The sequence below is a fragment of the Lagenorhynchus albirostris genome, chromosome 3, assembly GCF_949774975.1.
Source record: "Lagenorhynchus albirostris chromosome 3, mLagAlb1.1, whole genome shotgun sequence".
NCBI lineage: Eukaryota > Metazoa > Chordata > Mammalia > Artiodactyla > Delphinidae > Lagenorhynchus > Lagenorhynchus albirostris.
In genome coordinates, this window is record NC_083097.1 from 140,425,832 (window position 1) to 140,450,133 (window position 24,302).

The 24,302-nt window shown below is 36.0% G+C and overlaps 1 pseudogene; it reads left to right on the plus strand.

Moving 5' to 3' along the window:
• The window catches only part of LOC132518423 (pre-B-cell leukemia transcription factor 1-like), a 134,088-nt pseudogene that overhangs the window by 96,127 nt on the left and 13,659 nt on the right, over positions 1 to 24,302 (plus strand).

The following is a 24,302-nucleotide window of genomic DNA, read 5'->3' on the forward strand; positions in this document are numbered from 1 at the left end:
AAATGAAGTATAAGATTATCCTCAGGGCTTCCCTGGTGGTGCAGTGGTTGAGAGTCCGCCTGCCGATGCAGGGGACGCGGGTTCGTGCCCCGGTCCGGGAAGATCCAACATGCCGCGGAGCGGCTGGGCCTGTGAGCCATGGCCGCTGAGCCTGCGTGTCCGGAGCCTGTGCTCTGCAACAGGAGAGGCCACAACAGTGAGAGGCCCGCGTACTGCAAAAAAAAAAAAAGATTATCTTCAAGCGCCTTCCAGTATGATGAGTTACTTCTCATTGGCTAGTTGTTCTGAACCTCTGAAGAAGATGAAATAGGAAATTAGAGGTAATAGGAGTAAGTATGTAGAATAAAGAGTTTATTTAACTCAAAACTGATTAAACAGTCTTTCAAGGAAGAGTGTGGAGTATCTCAAAAGCCACCTATCATGAACTATGTTCATAGTCCAGCTGGTGACAATATCATTTCTGTATAAATTATCCTGTTTGCAGTTGGCAACATTTCATATATATCATATTGTCAAAATTTCAAATATGTATATAAAAACAACTTAAATATATATTAATTTTAAGATCCCTATAGGGGACAGCCTTGTTATTAATACAGTGAAGAGCAGATGCTGTAGCATATGGCATACTAACTCATATTTATGTTAATTTTATGTAAATAGGATTTTAATACAGCAACATTAATCTGTTGTTGCTTTGGTTTTCTGATATATCACTTTACCCTCCTTTTGGATAAGATTAATATAGGTAGTTTAGACTTTCTCAAAAAGTTCCTTTTTAGCAGTGTAAAGAGCAATGACTTACTTAAATCTTTAACACATATGTTTAAATAGAATGTCAGACCCATAAAGAAACTAAGAATTACCAAAATCTTGTTCTCTTGTTCAATTGAAGCAGACTTAAAGAAATAAAATGAGAAACAAATATGTATGTATGTATCAGTAGAGGATACAAATAGGTATCAGTGGAGAAAATAAACATGTTTATTTTCTCTAAATAGCTATCTATTGGACAGGTAAAATAGACTAGAAGAAAATTCCCCCAAATTATGTTCTTAACTTGGGAATGCTATTACAAGTGAGTATACATTTATTCTATTTTGGAAATTAAAATATTAAGTGGACACTATTTTTATTGAGGAGATTCTGGTTAACTTTTTTAAGGTCATATCATCTGCTTTTAGATAATAAGCACAAAGAGGTACCCAGTTTATTTATTTCTTTAATAGTAATGCAACTTAAAACCTTTTTAAATTTATATAACTGACATATAACATAGTATTAGTTTTAGGTGTACATTTTGTTAGCTTTAGTTTAGGTGATTTGATACATGTACACCTTGTGAAATGATCACCACAATAGGCCTAGTTAACATCCATCATCACACATAGTTACAATTTTTTCTTCCTTGTGATGAGACCTTTTAAGATCTAGTCAGTTAGCAACTTTCAAGTATACAGTACAGTATTGTTAACTATAGTCACCATGCCGTCCATTACATCTCCAGGACTTATTCATCTTATAATTGGTAGTTTGTACCTTTTGACAGTTTCCACCCATTTCCTTTATCCCCCCGAAGCTCCTCCTCTGGTAACCACCAATCTGTTCTTTGTATCTATGAGTTCAGTTTTTTCTTTTAGATCCCAAATATAAGTGGTATAACATTTGTTTTTATCTGTCTGACTTATTTCACTTGGCATAATGCTCAATTTTTTATTACTACAGTTTTCACGTTAAAAATATAACACCTAACATTCTTATAGATGAACCATAATAGAGGAAATTTACCTCTTTAGTTTACTCAGAATTATATTAACATTATAGTGAAAGAAGATATAAAATGGAGTATTTTATATTATTTTGATATTTCTTATAAATCAACAGTAATTTACACTCATGTATTGAGTTTTAAATTTATTTCAAGTTATATTATGAACTATCATATTATTATACTATATTTAACATGTCTTATAATCCAACATTAAAAGTCATTTAAAACAGAAAATGAGTCACCTAAATTTCACTCCCATAATAAATTTGTATTGGTTTGTGATCTGGATTTGGAGGAGTTTGGAAAGGAAATTGCCTCTAATATTTGCCCACTTAAAATAATTATTTTTAAGCTGTTTAACACACATTGTTTTAAAAGGTCAGTTTTATGTTCATGTAATTATGAAGCAGAAATACATGCTATTTTGTTTTTGCAGTTTGATCAACTCAATCAAGATCAAATCAGATCTTAAAAAAATATATATATAATTCTAGTCTAAGATGAGGAATTAAATTAATCCTGTATAAAGTCAATTTCCATAAGTAAAGGAAACCTGTAGTGATTTAAACATATGAATGACATTTTTCTGGGCAATTGATGGATATTTGAGAAGGACCAAACACTGTTATAGAATAGAATGACATTAAGCCCCTAATTCCCTAAATTTATGATAAACCCATATTTCAGCAACTGATTTTTATTCTTTTGGACTCATTTGTTATGCATGTGAAATCTCTTTTGTGGAATAAGTTTACATAGAAATGTATTTTAAATGCACATTTAAATTGAAAAACTTTGTTATTTGACAGTATTGGAAATTATGACACAAAATACTCCTGTTAATTCTGAATCAATTTACTAGTAGTAAGCCTCATGTTGAAATGTAATTGACATGTCATATTATCATTTTATCATGATTTGAGCAGAATGTATCATTTAATGAAATATTTGGGGGCAGAGAGCAGTTTTAACAGAGAAAATATGTGCCTTCTCACATGACCTCACAGTCTTTACAGAGCAGTTTTTCTGCCAATTGAAGTTACCATTTAAAGTCTAATCCTAAATATTGTATAAATATTGAAGTTAATGATTGCTGCTATTCCACAAAAACAATTTAACTGCTGAAATATAACTACTTTTGGAACATCTGATGAGGCATGTGAAATCTCCACACTGGAATCCTGGATTCTTTAAAAAGCCAAGCCATTCTTTGTGGTAAATACTCAATTTATTGTTTCAAAGGATATGTGATACTCTGAATTTAAGTGGAAAGGCATAGGATAATATCTAATTTGCTTCATGACCTGGGCAGTGACACAGGTACACCTCACACAAGAGTACAATTGATTTTACTTTGGGTGCTTACAAGTTTGGCACAATAAATGCCATTCTTCTCCATGGATTGTCATTGCAGCCTGATGACAATATTGTTTATGTTTTCAACAAAAATCAAAAGTACCAAAGAGAATCCAGAAATTCTGCTGTACATATAATATCCTGAATAACTGAGACAGAAAATAATTTCTTGGCAGATATACATTCATGACATCTAATTTGGGAAATGACAAGAAAGTGTAGGAAGGCAGAAAATAAAGCCTGTGTAATATCCTAGGTTATCTAGTAAATGGGTTGATAAATGATATACAATATGAACACAAAAATAAGAGTCATATTGTTAAATGATTAGACATTTTATTCAGGGGAGAACCATCATTTTGAGAGGTCAATAAATTCTTTTTATTCTCAAAATCTGTGGTAATTGGGATGTCCTGGGAATTTACAATCCAGCCACAGTGAAAGGACAACACATGTCATCATCAGGAGAATAGGATCAGATCACACATCTTTACTTGACAAGAGTTGGCAATTTAATCTGACAGGATTCTTGCCAATGAGGACAGTTTTAGGAGTTCTACTGCTGTGGTAAAGATTTGACATGTCATTGAGGGATGTTGTGCAGAAGCCCGACAATAAACCCGGACTTGCTAATGCAGTTTAGGATTGCTGTAAAAATTTATTAGAAACCAGAGACTGTAAAATTACTATACTTTTTCAGAACTGTTTTTCTTTTCCTTGCTGAATATTTATGTGATGTTTAATGCACAGCACATGTTTTAAAACTTGTTTCCTGATGGTGTAAAAGAAGTCTATTATAATGCACATGAAATTGCACAAAATTCAATTAAATGCATGAGAGAGTAAGTAGAATGTCCACCTGTAAGCCCATTTTGACAAGATTTTTTTCATTGATGGTTTTGGTGTCTGCAAATTTAAGGAGTTTCAATAATGGCACTTACGTTTTAAGAAACAAAAGACATTTACATTCAATTGGGGATTCATTTAACAGAACTTAAAAGCATGTGTGACTTGGAGTAGCAACATTCTGTGTGTTTTATTTAGAGGAGATGAAGGGAAAGTCTAAATGTAAAGTTACTATTAATTGGCAATGCAATTGTGGCTGCTGGATGATTCTGGACAATCCATATTAAGTCACTAAAAGAAAATAGAAAAAGGCAAGGTAGACACATTACAATTCTGTGTTTGTTTTTGCAGTACACCAACTCTTTAAAAGATATTTCCAAATAGTAATGTGGGTCAACTAATTCCTAGATGTAAATCAGAAAATACCATACCTATTCACAGCTCCAAATATGTCTGAGCCTCTTCTTAAGGTAGGTGAGAATATTGATATCAACAAATACGACTAAATTTTCCCACCCAAACCTCCCTATACACCTGTCATATTCAAGGCAATCTGCTAGCTGCTACGGGAATGCAAATGTAGGAGACACAGTGAAAAATATGCAGCACAAATAATTAAGAGTTTGAGAGTGATTCATCATGATGGATATAACCTCAAAGTGACTGGCCAGCATGAAAGCATAATTAAAGGAAGACATATATTGATTTGAATTTTGGGCACTCTACCTTCCAACTATACTGTAGAATCTTTAAGGTATCTTCCTTTTTTTTTTTTTTTTTTTTTTAGGTATCTTTCATTTGATAAATCCTTTGGATAAATTTACTCAAGCAGTTTTAACCGTTTTATTCTCTGCTCTCTACTCAGTCTTTTCCCAACCTCTTCAGTAAAGGATAACCCCCATTCTGGCTGCCCTCACCAGGAATAACTCAGTTACTTCTCTCTGCCACAAATACCTGAGGAAAGGTGTGTGAGACTATTTGAGAGGAAAGAAACATATTGGAAACACTGCAATGGTTGAAAGACTGACAGGACGATCAGGCATACCTACACAGAGAATACAGTTTGGCAGTCAATCCATCATTGCTTTATTCCCATTTAGGAATGGAGCAATTTTTGCCTTGAGGATTGTGACTGCTCACTGAGTTCATTTCAGACTTTGCTGCATTTCCTCTGCATTCTGCAGACTTGGCACTCTTACTTCACTTCACACTAATTGTGATTGCTGACTCGTGCCTGGATGGGAAGCTGCCAAAAGGGCAGGTATCCCAGGGAGACATCATTACCCAGGTTGGCAAATACCTGAGAGCCCTATTTAATGATGCAATCTTATTTTTACAGCATGGGGAAGTCTTCCAGTCTCACAGCATCAGTTCCTGGCCGTAATACTGTTTGGCAAAAGGCTTTCATATACTTTTGCAAAATGAAAGGAAATAAACCATGGGGATATAGATCAATGGTAGATAATCAGATACCTGGGAAGAGTTGGGAAGATGTGAATAGCTCTAGGGTAAACATATTTATCTAATTGCTGGAGAATAAAAGTGAATGCCTTGCCTAAAATTAATTTGAGAAATTATATACGTAAAAAATAGCTTTTTATAGATAGCCAAGCCTCTTTTTTTTTTTTTTTTTCCAGATTTTGCTCAGATATTCATTCTGGAATTGAGGTCACTGCTAAGTCATTGAAAACTACATGGAACAGGTATGACAGGGGACAGAGGATCTTTGTAGCGCCCAGCAGGATACACAGGATAGTCTTTATATTCCTTGTTATATTTTAGGGCTGCATTCTTGAAAAACTAAATGAGCTCTCCCTTTGTTTTACTCGCATAATGATTTTTAAAATGAAAAGTAATACATGTATATGGTAAAAAAAAAATCTAACAGTATAATGAATAAGTTCTCCTTGCTCAGATTCCAAATCCACACAACGAATGGCAACCACTGTTAAAAATTATATTTATATATTTCAAAAATTATCTACATATGCAATCACACATAAATATTTGTGCATATCACACATGCACAAAAACCTCTTTAAAATACACAGATCAAAGCAGAGTGCAGTGTTTAATTTATTTTTGTAGAGATTGTATACATCAACACATATGTTGTCTTGCTTTCTTTTGAATAACTAAAGAGTAAGATAATACTACATTGTGTGGATTTGCTGCCCTCTCATTGTGCCATTAAGGAGATTTATTATTGACACTTCCAAAAATGAATCATTGTGTGCATACTTTTGAACACTTAAAGAAGAAAATATGTTGGATTAATTTCTGGAAATGAAATTACTGGTCAATGATTTGATGATTAAAGGTTTTCAAGTATATGATTAAATCATCCTCAAAACATTGCCCCAATTAACACCTGCCACATTAAGTACGAAAGTGCCTGATGTTTTACACCCTTGTTAACACTGTGTATTTTCTAACTTCATCTTTTTCAAACTGATAGGTGAAGAGTGGATTCTCATTTACATTTTTTAAAGTGCCAAGCTATTGGGTGAATATAAGAATTTTAGCAACATTTTAATATGGGTGAGTCAAGCACATCTGCCAGCTGTACAAGTTAAGAGACCCCATTTAAAATTCACAAAATTGCTCACTATGTTAGTGACTAGGCATGAGATTCTCTTTTAGTCAAATTAAATTAACCAGTATATAGATTTTATTTTAATAGACACTAAGTCAAGACCACCAACTAAAATTATTGTGGATAATTATGGTTTAGAAAATTAATGGTTAAAGAAGGGGAAATTTTTTTAAAAAGATTCTAGGCAGATAATTACACTCAATTTAAATCAATCTTTAGTGTGATAACTTAAGTATCCAGCTGCAGGCAAGTATTATGGCAATAGGATTTTTATAGTAAAAGTCCTGAAGTGCAGAAAAGTTTCAAGTGAGTGAACAGTTGAAAACAAAAAAAGGTTTCTCTACTGTAAAATTAGTGTAGTTTCATCACAAAAGTGAATTGTCAGTAATGACAGTATTGCATTATGAATAGATAGCTATTCATAAGTCCAAAAGTATTCAATATAAAAAGCCAAAATACATGGTAAATACCTATACTGTACCAGTTTAGTTGCTAAGGTACCTATCTAAACTATGTCAATCATGTGAATTTTTTAATTCCATGATGCAGCTCAAAGTTTGACTCCTACTCTACTTTTTTCTAGAGTGTTAGCTCACAAAATACACTTTCCACTTCCTTGTTAAATCTCATCCATAGTTTTACAAGTGACTCAGTACAGACAAAGAAAGTCAAAATAAGCATCTTAATGTCTATGCAGGGCAAAACCTTACATAATACTAGTCTTTTCTTTGTGACACATTTTAATCTTCCACTACTGAAAATTTCTTCTTTTCCTCTTTTCCTACTTTTTGGGATTCTTGCTTAAGAACAAAGCCCATATTTCTTAGAACATTCAACTTCATATTTTTAGAAAGTAAAACTCTTGCCAGGCAAGAGACGTATTGGTACTTTATGTGGAAAGAATCAGATTCTCAATTTCTCCATCTGGGGTCTCATGCTCTCTTACAATTTTATTTCTCAAACAAGAATTTGCTCAAGTTGAAGATACTAGGTAGGGAGGATAATTTTAACCTGCTGGTATATAAATAAACAACACAGACAGAAAGAAATCTTGTATCCTAACCCATGTTAGTGCCAGTGTGTAGGGATATTTACCAAAAAAAAAAAAAGAAAAAAAGGAATTTTTTTTTATATATACATAGTTAAATGACTAAGGGTTTGAATTCATTGTATAACTTCATTACAAAATGTAGTGACAAGCAACTTCAGAACATAAATATCTTATTTACACAAAATGTAGTTTTCATTCACCTACATGTCCCATAGAGAAATGTAGGCTGTTTGGGCCTTTGTCATACTGTCTGTTTGAAACATAGAGTTAATTGGACATTGTGAAAAGGGAAAAGAGAGATTGCAGAATGGTCATTTTGTTATCTCTGTCTGGAAGTGACACACGTGATTTCAAATAAAATTTCATTAGTTAGAATTTATCACATGTGTCTGCCTAAATGATAGAGGGCTGTGAAGTCAAATATTATATTTGTATAAAAGGAGGGGAAAGGGGGATATTTTTGAAGACTAGTAATTTATACAAAATTACCTTTTTATAAAAAAAAAATTCCAAAATTATATAATGACTTATTATGAAGCTGTAGTAATTAAGAGAGTATATTGTTGACATAGAGTTGAACTAATTGACCAGTGAAATAGAATAAAGAGCCCCAAAAAGACTTCTGCAAAATTAGAACTTTGATGTCTCACAGAGGTGCTTCTTCCATCAGGGAAAAAAGGAGAGACCATTCTGTGGAGGTGGAAAAATGGTTATATCTAAGGAAAAAGACAAAATTGAATCTTTATTTCATATAAAAACTTAGTGCACTATGTTACATGTGAAAGAAAACTTCAGACTCATAAGAGAAAATATAGATAAATATCATTTAGAACTTGGTCGGGAGAAAGTTCTTAAATAAAAGAAAAAATATAACCCTTGAATAATGTAGGGGTTAGAGGCACTAACCTACTGCACAGTTGAAAATCTGCTTATGACTTTAAATTTCCTTAAAACTTAACTTTTAATAGCTTACTGTTGACCAGAAGCCTTACCAATAATACAGTTGATTAACACATATTTTGTATATTATATCTATTATATACTGTATTCTTACAAAAAAGTAAGCTAGAGAGAAGAAAATGTTACTAAGAAAATCATAAGAGAAAATACACTTACAGTACCTTACTGTATTTAAGTTTATGTCATCTGTTTACAAGATGATGGAATGTTGGTACTTAGATCAATACTGTCTCGTGATACAAACAAAACACTATAGCTGTTAGGCATTTTAGTAACACTGGACCTCAAAAATAAAAAAAGCGAAAAAGATATTCATATTTATTTATAGGTATAGGTATAGATTCATGCATTAATAATGAAGAAGCAGCAATATGATTGCCTTATGGTAGCCTAGTGTAATCGATAATGGCTCCACTATACACTAATGAATGAATTGTTTTGAAATTTTCATGGCATACAGTATTACAGTTATTCATAATACAGTACTGGAAACATATTAACATTAAAAACACCTGTGTCGGGGCTTCCCTGGTGGCGCAGTGGTTGAGAGTCCGCCTGCCGATGCAGGGGACACGGGTTCGTGCCCTGGTCCGGGAAGATCCCACATGCCACGGAGCGGCTAGGCCCGTGAGCCATGGCCGCTGAGCCTGCGCGTCCGGAGCCTGTGCTCTGCAACAGGCGAGGCCGCAGCAGTGAGAGGCCCGCGTACCGCAAAACAAACAAACAAACAAACAAAAACACCTGCGATGGTAGGCTGATACACAGTTTCTATAAGAGAGAGAGAGGCATACTGAACAGTAATGTAATTATTTCTTTGAAAGCGAAGATATGAAACAGTAAGAAAACTAACCCATTATTAATTTTATGTTGTATATCACTTATGTCTATGTAAGGATAGGCTATCCACTTCAATACAAGTTTTGAACACGATATATTGTAATATATACTACACAATGAACACTTCGGGGATGATGATAATGTTGACACAAACATGTCTCATACAGTTCTTGCTGTACAGTTATTAGATTTTCACATGAAGATACACATGTACACAACAGATAAGTTCATTAAATGTATGCATGATGATTATTTACTATTCATTAAGTGGAAATCTATCATCATAATGGTCTTCATCTTTGCTGTCTTCACATTGAGTAGGCTAAGGAGAAGAAGGAGGAAAGGTTGGTCTTACTGACTCGGGGTGGCAGTCACAAGAGGTGGAGGAGGTGGAAGGGGAGACAAGAGAGGTAGGCAGACTATATGGAAATACGTCATAATTTCTGTCTGACTTTTTGCTTTTTCATTTCTCTAAAAAATGTTTCTATACAGTACCAATCCTTCTACAATTTGCTTTAGTTTCACTATCATAGAAAGGTTCACGTTGTAAAAGAAGTCAAGAGTGGATTGAATAATCAGAAACTTTCTGCCACATTGTATAGTTCTGGGTGGACAGGGACATTGTCCAATATCAAAAGGACTTTAAAAGACAGTTCCTTACTGGCAAGGTCCATTTCCTGACTTCAGGGACAAAGCGTCAATAGAACCAATCTAGAAAAAGTTTCTTGGTCACCAGAAGCTGCTTCTCCTGTTATCTTGACATTTTTTAAGCAAAATCTTTTTTTCTAAAGTTATCAAACCATCTTTAGCTGGCATTAAATTCTCCAGCTTTATATCCTTTACCTGTCTTTTACTTTGTCATATACTGACTTTGATTTTTCTCCTATCATATTAGAGTCTACAGGTATCCTTTCTTATAGCAATCTGGCAAACACATAAAAGCTGTATTTTCAATATGCGATAAAAAAGTATTTTGCAAAAAGTGCAAGGTTTTCGTGCCTGCTGGTGTAGCTGCAGGGATGGCTTCATGAATTTGCTTTTCTTTTTTTTACAATGGTCCTTACACAGGATTCACTTATCTTGAAACGGTGGCAACCACAGCTGCAGACCTCAATCTACGATACATATCAAGCAATTCAGCTTTTTCTTGTAATGTTATGACTTTTCTCTGCTTCTTGGGAGCACGTTCAGCATCATTACCAGAACTCTGTATGGGTCCTATGGTGTTATTCAAGGTTTAAGGTATTTCGCTGAACACGATGGAAATTACGCGAGAACCGCGAGCGATCACATTCCCGCGATACGAGATTTACCGGAGAGACGCACTTGCTCAGGTGGGGATGATTGGCGTCTCTGGCGTTTGAAGCCGAGGCTTACAGCAGTCGAGCTCCACACCGTAGCGACGGGAGGTGGCTATGAAATTATCACAGGACTACGGTATGTACTACTGTTAATTTTATGCAGTTATGACTTAATTCTGCACCTTTACATTTGTTTACACTTCTCTCTCGACCGCAAGTGAGGCCGTGTACGGCCTGTGTTTGTGTGCATACATTTTGACAAATTTTAACTTTATAGAAGATTGGTGTATATTTTATGGTAGTAAATGATAGAATAGACTAATAGCTACATATATTTTATGAGTTCTTGATGTACCTAACTTTTTCTTAATTTTTTCGACATTTCCAGGCTCTGCAGTTTGTCTGTGAGCTTTTTAAAATTGTTGCAAATCTCAAAAAATTTTTCCTAATATATTTATTGAAAAAAAAAGTGTAGACGTGGAGCCCCGCAATTCAAACCTGTGTTGTTCAGGTTTTATTTAAAATTAAAGCTTTATATTAAAATTAAGAGCTGTTTGTTCATCACCCTAAACAATGATAAACCAACAAAAACAACAACACAATCATGAACACATTTTTAGTCCACACAACCACCAATGGGAGAATAGATAACTTTACTACAATATTTACACAAGGTATTATTTCCAGCAGAGAAATTAAATAAGCCATATCAGCAGTAGGTGAATCTTAGCAATGTAATATTAAATGACAAAGTCTCAAACAACTAGATATAGCATGATACCTTTTATAAAACTTAAAAATTTGAAATACAATAGAAACAAGAAGACAAGGGATACATGTAAATGCAACAAAACTATATTAAAAAGAAAACAAGGAAATGACAAACACATGATTTTATGTTACAGAGTATGTTCACAGTTGTGTAGTACATTATTAAAAGTAGCTAACTAATTAATAATGAGAAAATGTTGTGACTCAAGGATTATAGTTAATCCATTCTCTGAACCTAGGCACTTAAATTTATAGAATCCAAAGTTATATATAGTTTTAGGAAAGCATTTCCACAAACATAAAACAGGGGACCTGATTTAATAAGTATTCCTCTTTAAAAAATGGAAGTTTTTAGTTAACCATAAGCTCAGCAGAAGCTAATTACTATCATAGCTGTGTAAAAAGTTAAAGTGAATTCTGTTAATTGAAAACTTGTAGCATTCCCCTCAGGTAAGGTTCTTCTACCACACACATCACTCTACTGTAATCTTAAATTAAATACTAGGAATATTTGTGAAGGCAACATTGGAGAGGAGCTTTCACAAATAAGAAACCATTGGTTGCCATGTAGCTTGGTGGTTAAGGAGATATATTTTTGTGTTTTGAAATATGAATTCAAATCTTTTTTTTTTCCTTCTTGCGGCACGCGGGCCTCGCACCGCTGCGGCCCCTCCCGCTGCGGAGCACAGGCTCCGGACGCGCAGGCCCAGCGGCCATGGCTCACGGGCCCAGCCGCTCCGCGGCACGCGGGATCCCGCCAGACAGGGGCACGAACCCGCGTCCCCCGCATCGGCAGGCAGACCCTCAACCACTGCGCCACCAGGGAAGCCCCATGAATTCAAATCTTGATTTCAACCATTTACTAAATATATTGGACAAATAATTTCAAGTCTCCTAAAGTTAGTTTCCTCCTTGATAAAATAGGACAGCAATATTTGGGATAATGCCATTAGTACAGTGTCTTAACGTGATAATCTCACAAGAAATGAACTATTATCATCTGTTTGATAGTTTCTACTGTTTTCCTGGAATTTTGAGAAGGAGGCTTACAGAAATCATTGTTACATGAAAACTAGAGGAAATAAGGAAATGTTGCTTAGAGAATATTTCTAGGCTAGGGTAGGATACTCTAGGGTACAGATGTGAGAGGTCTGGGGATTAACATGGTATTTTTAAAAATTAATTTATTTTTAGCTGCTTTGGGTCTTCGTTGCTGTGCGGGGGCTTTCTCTAGTTGTGGCGAGCGGGGCTACGCTTCGTTGCGGTGTGCGGGCTTCTCATTGCTGTGCTTCTCTTGTTGTGGAGCACGGGCTCTAGGTGCACAGGCTCAGTAGTTGTGGCCCACGGGCTCCAGAGCACAGGCTCAGTAGTTGTGGCACATGCGCTTAGTTGCTCTGAAGTATGTGGGATCTTCCCAGACCGGGACTCGAACCCATGTCTCCTGCATTGGTAGGTGGAGTCTTAACCACTGCACCACCAGGGAAGTCCCTAACATGATTTTTAAAAAATACATTAACGTTTTGTGATTTAATAGATACATTAAAGCCATTTGGGTTTGCTTGAAAGAGCACAACTAGGACCAGCTGAAGGAGATTACTGGAAAGCAAAATTGAGATTAGAATAAGAATTTTCTAATTAGCTATCTAAATTTACAATAAATCACTTGATAAAAGAAAATATTTTACAACTAAAAATGTTAAAACAAAAGAGACAAACTTTTTAATATCGATCCCGACACTGAGTAATAAGTCACCTATATATCCCTTCCTTCTTCAGTGTTTGGTGATAGAAAACAAAGTAGAGATGTGAAAAGTAACATATAACCATTTCCTCAAATAAGGCTGGGCTTTCTTAGTGCTTGAGTGCTGTGTTTGTTTCCTATGACTTATGTAACAAAATACCACATACTTGGTGGCTTAAAACAGCAAACATTTATTTCTCAAAATTCTCCAGGCCAGATATCAGAAATCAATTTCACTATGCTGAAATCAAGGTGTTGGTAGGGCTCCCTCTAGAAGCTCTGGGCAAAAATCTGTTGTTTCCTTTTCTAGCTTCTGTTGGCTACCAACATTCCTTGGCTTGTGGTTGTATCACTTCAATCCCTGCCTCTTTAATCATGTTGTCTTCTCCTTGTCTGTTGTCATATCTCCCTCTGCATCTGTCATATAAACCCAGTTATGATGGCTTTTAGGGCCCACCAGGATAATCCAGGATAATCTCTCCATCTCAAGATCCTGAATGAATCGCATCTATAAAGTTTTTGTTTTGTTTTGTTTTGTTTCCAAATGAGGTAACATTTACAGTTTCCATTGTTTAGAGTGTAGATATTTGGCAGGGGGAGGGTGGGGTGGGGTGGTGGTGGTGAGAGAGAATAATTCAATCTAGCACAGGTACCTTCAATTTGAAACAGTTGATTTGATCACAGTTGTTTTAACTGATCAAGCCTATGTTTTTAGAGCACAAACCTATTCACGTGTCATTATAATTTGGCATATTCCTCAAAAAATTTTTATGAGAAGTTAATGCTTTACCATCTAAGTCAGTACACATGATGATTAGAATAATCAAGATTATCCATATTTGACATTAAGTATTATGGTGTGTTGATTTACTTAATTAGCATAAGCTTAAACGTTCTTAGATTTTCCCAGGTAGGCTCCAGATAGGCTCAGATAGGCAAAGAAGAAATTTATTCATTTTCTTATAACTGAATTCATTTTTTACAAGTCCACATTTTCACTTATTAGAGATAACTTTATCCATCTTAGGCAAGTGGCCACTTAACTAAGTTACAACTCAGTCTTTTTTGGGTTACTACTCAGTCTTTTCAAAATTCCTTTTGGTCTCTTCTAAAGGTGGGCTGTGTCATTCTGGCAACAAGCTGGAGATGGCATGGGGTAACTTCTGAATCTTTTGCTTTGCTTCACAAACTCCACGGAGGTGTAGTTTGACTCCCTGGTCCCCACCATCACTTGCTGGTATCCCCTGATGAACCCCAGCACTAGGGTCTGAGGACTCTGTATTGTGTCTTACCTTAGCCTTTTAGGTCTAACATCTTGATCTCAATCACATTTCTGTGTTTTTTGTGGTGTATAAGTGGGTTTTCCAATAGTGAAAGTATGGGCTTTTTTTCTGAGATGAGGTTTTTCAGACTATATCCTGAGCAGACTAAAATATAATCCCTTCTGTTCAGGCAGTCTACTCAAATTAATTTAGGTTTCTGTTACAACTCTATCATTGAGGCTAACCCTCTAGCACCTAGGAACTTTCTAATGAAGAGTGTAGACGACCTAACTCCAGAATTCTTACTTAGTTTGGGGAAGATATGTTGTTTATGTCACCCTCTCTTCTTTATAATTTACAGTATACACTATAAACCATAAAGGGTTGGCAAACTGTGGTCCATGGGCAAAATCCATCTGCTGCCTGTTTTTGTACAGTCCTCAAGTTAAGAAAGGGTTTATATTTTCACATGGTCAGAAAGATAAAATTTTAAAAAGAATAATTCATGACATAGGACAAGTACATATATTTCAAAATTCAGTGTCCATAAAGTTTTTTTAGTACACAGCTACACTTACTCATTTACTTATTGTCTATGGCTGCTTTCAAGCTACAATAGCAGAATTGAGTAATTGAGACAGAGATCATCAACTCCTAAGGCCCACAATATTTACTGTTTGGTCCTTTACAGAAAAAGTTTGCTGACTGACCCCTGATATAAGTGGTTTACTCAAGAGTCCTCAAACTTTGTCCTTTATATGTAAAGATAAACTTTTGGAATGGATAAAACAAAACAAAAATTTTCTCTCTTAAGTGACTGGCTGTTAAAACTGAAAGACTTGGGTTCATGAATATTATCTCTGTCACACATTAACAAAAATCTACTTAAGGGCTCAAATAACCAAAAATTTGTCCTCATTTTCTTTATTACTCATATTCTAAGGGTAGTACATGAAGAGGAGCATGCTGTTTCTTGAATGGTGAAGAAAGGTTAGGGAAAAAGTAAATTGAGAAAGCACGGTTGCTGCTAGGCAACTCACATTAAAGCAATTTATCTGAAGTTTGCTCAAAAAAGTTAACCTTTATGGATAAATTTGAGGAAAGTTTACTTTGTGCTTTACAGAGTCACACCTGCATGAAATGACAAAAATTATGTTTAGGTTAGAACTATACATGATAAAATTATTCAGTACTCAGTGAATTAGAAGACTTTCCATTAACAAAGGTAAAAATCTTGCCAATCTAAAATGATCATCAGATTAAATCCTCAGGCCAAGAACTATAAAACTTACAATACTTTTAATTTCTCTCAATATTTTTAATATATCTCACATTGGCTGTCCAATCATACATATATACATGCATACACACAGACACTTGTATACATATAAGTATGTGTGCATATATATGTGTATAGATGTATATATGTATTAGGATAGATAATGTATAAAGTGAAGATATGTTTGTGTGCATGTGTGTGTGTACACTCTATTAGTATGCACACTTATGTACACATTACATCTCTATCTGTAGGTAGATATTAGGTCATCCAATTTATATATCATAAAGGATAAAAACAAACAAATCCAGCAGTTAGGCTACAGTTGGCCAGAATTATGGTTTGAGTTTCTAATTGCCTAATTATTAAGTCTTGTTTCTAAGGATTTCTGGAAAATATCTACCATATAGAAATGGCTTTATTCTTTTTATATTTTGTATTCAAATCTCATTCATCACCTAGAATTACTTATATATCTGTAGAATCAAAACACAATGTGTTTTATAAGTGTATGCTGTTTTAATTTGGCTTAGGAGACATTTTCAAGGATGAATTGGGTGCTATGTTTCAGCTTCTAGTTGACAATAAAATACCATATAGAAGTTGTTCTCCTAACCCTAGTTGTCACTCACAAGCCTATTTTAATACATTACTATATTAAATCTGTATCTCACTTTTTTCATTCTACAAATCCACTTAAGAGAGTTTTTAAAATGTTTGTTTTGTCAGGGAGAGAGTAAAAGAGGTGATAGAAAATAAAATTGAATTTATACATTTTCTTCATATGAAAGTATCAATGTGCTTAGAGTTCAGGAAAATTGTTTTATTTTGAAAATAATTTTTCCAGTTCCCTTTCCAAGATGTGATGTCTTCAGTTATATTTCCCCAGTAAATTGGATGCAGTTATCAATACTTCCACTATTCTTGAAGATAAAGCCAAACTCTTCCCTTAAAAAATTTGTTATATTTTGAATCATCAACAATAGTAGAAGAATTCTATGCCATATAGAAAGTCACTGGTAAGATGGTTCAATAATATAGTAGTCTTTCCTGTTTTACTAACACTAGTTATAGTTTATCATGTTAACCTTGAACAAGAGGATACTTTTAGGAGGCTGAGTAGATTATATTTCATGCTTCATTACAGTGTGTATATATATTGTGAAGTATATGCTATTATTAATATATATGGAGATAATTCATAGTCTTTAGAAACTGCTACTCAGTTATTATATACAACAAAATAAATGACGTGTGCATGTTCATATTCATGAGTGTGCAGTAGTGCTATGAAGCATAAACTTTGGCAGAGATCTGTGTCTGCGTCCCAGCTCTTTGCCAATCTTAGGTAAATACATCTCCTGAGACTCAGTTTTGTCACTTGTAAAATGCCAATCACGTAAGATTTTCATGATGACTCAAAGTTATACGAAATATGTATTATATATTTAAGGCTTAAAATTTAGTGCCCATCCACTCCTTCTAAACTTTTTATAGCACAGTCAGCCCTCAGGATCCGTGGTTTTGCATCCATGGATTCAAACAAGCAGGAATCCTGTATGATGTTTATGATCCTCGGTTGGTTGAATCTGCAGAATGCAGAGCCCTCAGGTATGGAGGGCTGACTGAGGGACTTGAGCATCCTTGTATTTTGCTATGGGAGGGCTTTTGGAACCATTGCCCCGTGGATACCGAGAGAAGACTATATGATTTTAATTACTGTCCTCAATTTTTAAAAAGAACTATGAGGGCTTTCCTGGTGGCGCAGTGGTTGAGAGTCCGCCTGCAGATTCAGGGCACACGGGTTCGTGCACCGGTCTGGGAAGATCCCACATGGCACGGAGCGGCTGGGCCTGTGAGCCATGGCCGCTGAGCCTGCGCGTCCGGAGCCTGTGCTCCGCAGCGGGAGGGGCCACGGCAGTGAGAGGCCCGCGTACCGCAAAAAAAAAAAAAAAAAGGACTATGATTTCCATTCAACATAACCTTTAAATTTTAATTCCTAATTTCAACTTCATCAAATAACCAATTATCCTTGAAATCTTTCTTTTTCTTTTTTTCTTTTTAAGCTGACATATTAGAGCTAAACAATCTCTGAGTAATTCTTACTTATGATACAATAAACACTGCATTTGAGTGTAAAGATCTTAGATATCTTCTAGTCAAACATCTATATAAACTCAGTTCACAACACTCATGATGATTATTCATTCAGCCTCTGCTTTTCATGCTCCACCAACAAGCAATTTACCAATCCTGAGACACAGCATCCAATTTTAGGCAGTTCTAATTATTAGATATTTTTATATAAGGAGAGCCAAGCTACAGTTCTGTGTAACTTTATTGAGCCCATCATTCCATATAAAAGGTAGATAACTCCTCCTCTAAATCATCTCTTTTCTAGGCTCAACATAAGCCTCCTTGTCCCTTGAATGAAGACAGTTTCCATCTTCTTCCCCACTGAGGTTCCTATTACTATTACTGAGGCAGGAACTGTTCTAAGTACTTATTCTCCCATTTAGTGATCACAGCAACACTATGAGGTGGGTGTCATCATTGCCCTTCCCCCACCCATTGTTGCAGTTAACAGACGGAGACAAAGCAAAGAATGGTTAGTGACTTGGCCCAAAGTACACAGCCAGTATGAGGTAAAACTTGGCACTCACTCTGGTCTGTCAACTGAACTGTTAAGTGTAATGCGTAACATGTTAAGTATGACATGGAAGGGCTCAATTTTATAAATGTTCTCTAAAGATTTTGAATATGACTTCACTGAAGGAAAGGGCTTTGCTTGTTTTGTCCTGAACACTTTAATAAGAGATCAAGAAGTAAAAAAAATGAAATAACGTAAACTTATTTTTCTCTGTAAAACAGAGCAAGAATATCAATTTTGGGAATCAACTATAATTTCTACTAAAGTATAATAAATTTCCCTTTAAAATCCGGAAAGACTTCAAGAAACTCCTTAAAGAACCTCTTTCTTTTTTTTTTTTTTTTTTTTTTTTTTTTTGCTGTACGCGGGCCTCTCACTGTTGTGGCCTCTCCCGTTGCAGAGCACAGGCTCCGGATGCACAGGCTCAGCGGCCATGGCTCATGGGCGCAGCCGCTTCGCAGCATGTGCGATCTTCCCAGACCGGGGCACGAACCCGTGTGCCCTGCATCTGCAGGCGGACTCTCAACCACTGCACCACCAGGGAAGCCCAAGAACCTCTATTTCTGAGAGAAGTAGGTGAGAATAGTGAATGGAGTCCCCCTTTTTTTTTTGAGAGTAAAAATACCTAATGGAAGGGAGGAATGCTGATCTCTCTTCTTTCTGGAATGTGGAGAACAGGGGTCCCATATGAAATGTTAAATAAGAAAACAATTGTGGAAAAATATGACAAGGATTTAAAAAGTAGATTTAATTACTGTGGTATTTTTGGCCATTTGGAAATGATTATCTGGATAGGTAACTTGAGAAGGCATTTTGAACTGAATCTGGTATTGGTAGGAAAGGGTGCCATAATCAATTAGTCATGCCTGCCACGGGCTCAGAAGTGTGTAGGAGCAGCATGTATGCTCTACATTTGCTATTTCTCAATATGGTACTATCTGGTCTAATCCCTTTTACTTTTTTGTGAAATCCAAGGATGCGTTAATACAGAGTCATTAAGAAATAACATAAAGAACGTGCTTCTGTACCTATCAGTTTTGGTTACTATCCAATAATAATTCCCACTAGCTATCAGTCTTCTTTAGGAATGACATCTCCATACTTCTTCTAACTCAGCTTTCCACTGTCCCTTGCCTCTTCAAAGGTACCTCCCACCCCCCAACACACAGAAAACACACTAAAAAAGCATCCTTTCTGCTGTGTACTAGGACTACTTTTTTCATGAGACATGAATTCTACCTATAAAAAGAGTATATATGGACCTTACTTTAACTGAATCCTGACCCCCTCAGGACATTTTCTCCATCACATAATTAAGAAAAACTTGCCTTTCCCTGTGGTCCTCATAGCTGAGGAGTGGGTAGTAGCTTAAGAATCCTCCTCACTCACCAGAGCCACTCAATACCTTCATTCTTATATCCTCACTTGAACTCTTGCTCCTTTCAGAGCTATAAAACTCAGCAATCTAGTTCTCTATACAATTGCTCATTATCAATTTTATAGTCATTCTTTCTCATTCAATGAATATTTTGGTGCCTATTCTACAATTAATTTTTTAAATCACTCCAGTGTTCTCAGTTTTAAATATGACTCTGGAAAACCTACAGTGTCTTAACGGTTCATATCATGTGATATGACCTCTTTTCAACATCAGTTTCCCTCACCAATGTCACATGATGAATTTATCCTTACTCATTCCACTTAGGAAATCTATAAGCCCTGAAATTCTACTATCTGATGATAGCTTTCATAGCAAGTTTTTGTTATTTTTTTCTGTGTCACACCTACCACGGTGGTTCAGCTTCATTAAGATCAACAATCCCTTGACTGCTTTTCTTCTCCATACTTTTACTTGCTTTCTTAAACAGGTAAAATACCTGTGTGTTTTGGAAACATCCTCAGTTCCTATGCCTCGTTTGTTTTTCTAATTCACCATTCTGAAAAAAATACGAGAACTTGGATGAGTTCAACTGTTCATCTACTCAACTTAATCTGGGTTGATCAGTGTTTTTAGAAACAAAACAAAAAACTAACAGAATACTGTTTTAATGGTATCAGATTTTCTCCAGCTTCAAGGGGGCTTACAGCACTATACAGAGATATTTTTCAGTTTCCATGTTTACTCACAGAGAAAAATAGCAGGTATAATTTAGAAACTCCCTCAGCTTTCTGCCACCCTATGTCAAAATTTTACATATTCACACCGGTATCTTTTTCCAGTTAAGATAGGAATGATGCCTTTCTTTATCTGCTTACTGCTCTGATTCTGTGTTTCAACTCATCCGCTCCTGTCTCCTCACATACCTTGTACTGTTAATTTTCCCTCTTCTCCTGGTATCTTCTACCTCCTGCTCTATTGTCTTTTCCCTATATACAGGCAAATGTTCAAATTTCAATTCTCACCCAATTTGAAGTCACACTCTACATAACACCTTCTCTCTCTCTTAAATTCAAGTTTCCTGAGAGAATTGTCAACTGCACTGGCTGTTGCTCCTTTACTGGGTGCAGTTGCTTGGCTTCCTGAACAACCACAAACTGACTGTGCTTTCCATGGTACTTCAAAATTTGTCTCAACTCGGGCTTCCCTGGTGGCGCAGCGGTTGAGAGTCCGCCTGCCGATGTAGGGGACTCGGGTTCGTGCCCCGGTCCGGGAAGATCCCACATGCCGTGGAGCGGCTGGGCCCCTGAGCCATGGCCGCTGAGCCTGCGCCTCAGTCCGGAGCCTGTGCTGTGCAGCGGGAGAGGCCACAACAGTGAGAGGCCCGCGTACCGCAAAAAAAAAAAATTTGTCTCAACAAGGACATTCCTGCTCCTGAGTCCAATAGACAGGGTGTTGTTCTTTTCTTACATAATGTCTCAGAAGTGTTAAAAATTGCTTGATCATTTTTCCCCATTGTTTGTTAAGGTATAATTTACACACAGTAAAACTGACCATTTTAGTGTACAGTTCCGAATGTGACAAATGCATACAATTATATAACCACCATTAAAGTCAATATACAGAATAGATCCGTTGTCTCCAAAATTGTCCCTGTGCCCCTGTAACCAGCCTCTCCCCCTGCTCAAACCTCTGACAACCAGTGATCTGTTTTCTGTCTTATAATTTTGATTTTTCCAAAATGTTATATAAATGGAGTCATACAATATGTTGTCTTTTCAACCCAGCTTCTTTAACTTAACATGAAAATGCATTTGATATGCACTTCACCATCATATGGTGTGTGTATCAGTAGTTCACTCCTTTTACTGCTGAGTAGTATTCACTGTATGACTATACCAGAGTTTAACCATACACCAATTTAAGGATATTTGGATTGTTTCCAGTTTGGGGAAATTCACAATTAATTCTGTATGAACTTTTAGATACAGATATTTGTGTGAGAGTAAGTATTCATATGTTTTGGGTAAATGCTTATAGGTGGGATAGCTGGGTCATATGCTAAGTGTATGTTTAATTTTATGAGAAACTTTCAGACTGTTTCCAACTTGGCTATACTTTCTGCACTACTGCCAGCATATTAGGGGAGTTCCAGTATCCTAGCTCCATATCCTAGCTATTATTTGGCATTGTCAGGTTCGTTTTTGTCTTATTTTTCTCAGTCTAATAGGTGTGTAATGGTATAACATTGTGGTTTTAATTTGCGTTTCCCTAAAAGTAATTTACTTACTTCCATGTGCTTATTTGCCATCTGAATGTCTTCTTACTGAAACATTTGTTCAGATGCTTGCTCATTTAAAAATTTGGGTTGTTTGCTTTTTTACTAGAGTTTTGAGAGTTCTTAATATACTTAGGATAAAAGTCCTCTGTCAGATAAAATATTTGTAAATATTTTCTCCCAATCTGTGGCTCATTATTTTTTTATTATTCTAACAGCGTTTCTAAGAGTAGAAGATTCTACTTTTGATGAAGTCTGGGTGTTAATTTTTTCTTTTATGGATTCTGCTTTTGGTGTCATAGCTAAGGAATCTTTACCTAATTTTATTTCCCGTATGTTATCTTCTAGACATTGTATAGATTAAAATTTTACTTTTAGTTCTATGATAATTTGGGGGGCTTCTTTTTTTTGGTGTGTGGTATGGGTCAAGGTTTAATTTTTGGCATATGAATATTCAGTATTTTTATAACCGTTTGTCAAAAAGTCTACCTTACCCTTTGGAAAAAACAATCAACTGTATTTGTGTGGGTCTATTTCTGGGCTTTCCTATTGTATTGATTTATATGCCTTTTCCCAATACTGTCTTGGTTACTGTGGCTTTATTATTTATCCTGAAATCAAGCAATATGAGTGCTCTGACTTTGTTGATCTCTTTCAGAAGTGTGTTGACTTTTATTTTAGTATCAACTCGTGTAAAAAAAACCACTACTAGTATTTTGATTGAAGTTGCATTTAATAGAGCAGTTTGGGGAAAATTGGCATCTTAACAATATTACGTATTCCAACCAGTGAATGCGGTATATATTTCCATTTCTTTAGTTTATATTTTTAGTTGGTGTTTTGTAGTTTTCCGTAGATATTGCACATAGGTTTTTTTTTTAAGCTGTGTACCTAAGTACTTGGTATTTTCAGTGTAATTATAAGTGGTACTTTTTATAATTTCAATTTCCAACTGTCCATTGCTTATATGTAAAAATATGATTGATTTCTTTGAAAATATTGATCTTGTACCCTCATATCAGGCTAAACTCACTTTAAGTTCTACTACCTTTTCTGAAGATTCTTTGGGATTTTCAGTGCAGATGATCATGCAATCAGTGAAGTTTTTCATTTCTTCCTTTCCAGTCTGTGTGCCTTTTCTCTTCTTACCTTATTTCACTGGTTACCATTTCCAGTAGAATGTTACACAGAAGGACCACTCCTTTTTGTGAACTTCTCTTCTTGGTTTTCTGAGACAAATATCTATTGATCTCTGACTATTCCTTCTCAGTGTCTTTTAGTCCTCTTTCCTCTCTCTTCTGAATTTTTTCTTACTCCTTTTTTTTTTTTCAGTTCATATATGTTCCCTTCAAACTGTTGTTCAACTCTCATGTTTTTTTTTTTTTTTTTTTGCGGTACGCGGGACTGTCACTGTGGTGGCCTTTCCTGTTGCGGAGCACAGGCTCCGGACGCGCAGGCTCAGTGGCCATGGCTCATGGGCCCAGCCGCTCCGCGGCATGTGGGATCCTCCCGCACGGGGACACGAACCCATGTGCCCTGCATCGGCAGGCGGACTCTCAACCACTGCGCCACCAGGGAAGCCCCAACTCTCATGATTTTGATGTACATCTAAATGCTGTTTACTGCTGATGCAGTCATTCTTTTGAATCCCCTATCTACTTATCTAATTACTCTCACTCAATATTACAATGTATTTTCTCAAAGACATTTCAGATTCTGTAGGCCCAGAAAACAAAGTTTTTTTCTTCCCTGTCCTGTGCTTGCTATCATAATAAATGATTTCACCAACCATTCAGCTAGTCAGTTATAAGTCCTGAGAGTCTTGTATGATGACTCCTTTATGCTTAACTTCTGTGAGATTAAACAATATAAAGTTGTTTTTATTTGTCAAAATAGTTAAATATTGGCATTTTCATATGGTTCTACCTAATATATTCATCCAACCACTCAATTCTCATGAATATCTTTGAAATTCATCCACTTCCCTTCATCCCATGGCCACTATCTCTATTATGGATTTCATCATCTCTATCTAAAATATATAGAGGCATTCTTTTTTTTGCGGTACGCGGGCCTCTCACTGTTGTGGCTTCTCCGGTTGCAGAGCACAGGCTCCGGACGCGCAGGCTCAGCGGCCATGGCTCACGGGCCTAGCCGCTCCGTGGCACGTGGGATCTTCCCAGACCGGGGCATGAACCCGTGTGCCCTGCATCGGCAGGCGGACT